Source organism: Mirounga angustirostris, unplaced genomic scaffold (genome assembly GCF_029215605.1).
Source record: "Mirounga angustirostris isolate CCGP_5_RB_7025 unplaced genomic scaffold, mMirAng1.0.hap1 SCAF_8, whole genome shotgun sequence".
In the NCBI taxonomy this organism is placed as follows: Eukaryota; Metazoa; Chordata; class Mammalia; order Carnivora; family Phocidae; genus Mirounga; species Mirounga angustirostris.
Window position 1 is genome coordinate 75,829,315 of NW_026991716.1, and position 2,639 is coordinate 75,831,953.

Here is a 2,639-nt window from a genome sequence, read left to right on the forward strand (position 1 = left end):
GGGCAGGCTTTTCTGAGGGTTTTTTGGTGTGTCAACTGGCATTTCCAGATTTCAGGCTTCTTTAGTACCCAGGCTAGTATATGCAGGAGGGCACACCCTCACACACAAGCGTACACACACACACACACACACACAAAACTCACCTCTGGGTTATTCTCAAATCCCCAGGTCGCTAGCCATCTGTGTTCTTTCCTCCACATTGCAGAGTCTTCTCGTAGTCAGTGCTCTATGCATTTTGTCCAGGATTTTTAGTTGTAATTAGCACGAGGAATAGGTGGAATGCATTTTCTCCATTTTGTCTGGCATCAGAAGCCCCTGTCCAGTTGTAACGGCAAGCGCTATGCCCAGGCAGTAGGGTGAATTTAACCTTGCACACTGAGGCTCACTGAGGCTCACTGAGGCAAGCTTGACCCATAGACTCTTAGGTACAATGGGAGCAACAGCAGGCAAACTCCCTGACCCACAGACATAGAGCACCTCTGTTGTCTGGGGTTTGCATTTTGGTGATAGGACTGCATCAGCTCTTGCTTATCTACCAACAGAAGAGGATCATGGGGTTCGGGTTTGGGCTGGTTGGTTTGTTCTTACATCGCAGGAGAGGAAAGGGAGCTCTGCCTGGCAGCCAGCATCGGGGCACAGACCAGCCTCTGGTGAGATCTGGCGGAAGCTGCGGTTAAGCGGGCCACGCCGCAACAAGCCCTCGAAGTCTCCACCGTCCTCAGAGGAGCGCGCGGGAGAGAGGCGACAAGCAACGAGGCGCGAGGCCCGCGTCCGCCACTGCCCACTTCCACGCGCTGGGGAAGGGCTGAGGGCCGCAGCAGGGCCTCGGCGGCTCTAGGTCACGTGGGCCGCGTGCAGCCCTCTGCAGAGAGGCCCTGTGGGGCCGAGTCACCAGTGAACGCACTCCAGCTCCTGGCTCAGCAAGGCCGGCCAGGCTGTGACTCGGAATACGGACTGGCTGAGCCACTCACCCCGCGCAGGAAGCAAAACTAAAGGCAGCAGGCAAGGGCAGACCCCGCTCCAGGAGGAAGCAGGGCCCTTCGTCAGCGCACCTCTGTAAGGAAGCGCCAGTGGCGGCCACCACTGCAACTCGTCGCCGCAGGGTCTGATGAACACGCAAAGCCAACCCTGGGCGAGCCTCAGGCGTGTGGCGCCAGGCGGTGCCGGGACCTCCTCCTGAAAAGGCGCCAGCAGCGCGGCAAGCTCTGCCGGGAAGACGCGGGGTAGCAGCAGCTGCGCGTCCTCACTTGCCATTCTGAGGAGATGCGGCTTCTCTTCTCTCTGCTTCAACAAGTGAGTTCGCGATTCCACTGTTTATGTGTCTTAAAAGCCAACATTTTCAGTGTGTTTTTGGTGTGCAAAATGATCATCCCACAATTGGCACGGCGAGATTATTTCTCAGGCGAGGCATTTCCTTTGCAACTGAATTGCCATGTGTACAGTTTTGTTATTTAAGACAACACGTTGCCTGGCTGCTCCGGGAACAGAAGAGGAGTAAAGTGGCGAGCTTCTTCAGGAACCGGAGCGCCGGTCTCGGCTCCCGGTGCGACGTGGAGCTGGTTTGGGTGAGCGCCGGGCAGAGGACACCGCCCACTCCACGCGCTCAGCGTGCTCTGCGCGTGCGCAGGCCCTGGGGGCGGGGCGTCACCCCAGCACGTGCTCCTGCCCCCGCCCCCCCGCGTCCACCGCTCCCCAGAAGGTCTTCCCATTCTGGCCACCGCCAGCGAAACCCGCACGGAGAAGGGTGGGAAATGGCTTTTTCTTGAACCAAACCCAAATGGAGCCCAAAATTTGGGGGGGGGGGGGAACGTGGCCATGCTTCTCGTTTTAGTCCCTCTAGGAGATGTTGCCGCTCCTCACATACATTCTTGATGACTCTCCCCTTCCCTTCAACCTTCGTGGCCTCAGAATGTTCCCCCGAGGAAGTCGGTTGGTTTTAGGCATTAAGCTTAAACGTACAGACACACTCATCAGTGAAAGAAATGCAGTTGGGCTGTGTAAGTCGCAAAATCAACTTCTTGTGTGGTGCTTGGTCATAATACCCCTAAAGGTAAAGGCATGAACTCAGGATATTGGAGCATTTTTACTCAAAATGGATGGACGGATAGGTGGATGGATGGATGGTTGGGTGGGTGGATAGGTGGATAGATGATGAGATAAAAAGTGAGAATGGCTCCATGGCCCCTCGAAGCCCCTGTTCAGCGAGTAGAACGGGAAAACTACCGGCCTTCCTGTCTTGTGTGTCCTGTAAGAAAACCCAGCTCCTCTTTGGCTCTGGCCCCGACTGACTGATGCTTAAGTAACAGGCAGGACTCGGAGCACTCTCACCCATACCTACACCCGTGTCTCTGCCTTGGCTGGCGTAAAAACATGGGGTCTTCCAGAAGGAAACACAGTAATAGGAAAAGACCCTAGGCTGAGAACAAGACACAGAGCTATTCAGTTTCAAGGCCAAAATCAGCCAGCTACCACTGCCCTATTATTAGTTTAAAAGTGATTCAGCAGAATGGAAAAAAAAAATTCTGTGTTTCCTGGCCATACAACATGTCTTTCTATCCTAGCGGAACAGGAATCTTGGCGTTTGAGGACTGTGCCCGGCAGAGCTCCTTCCCAGCTGTGGGCAGCATCTCTGCTCACTT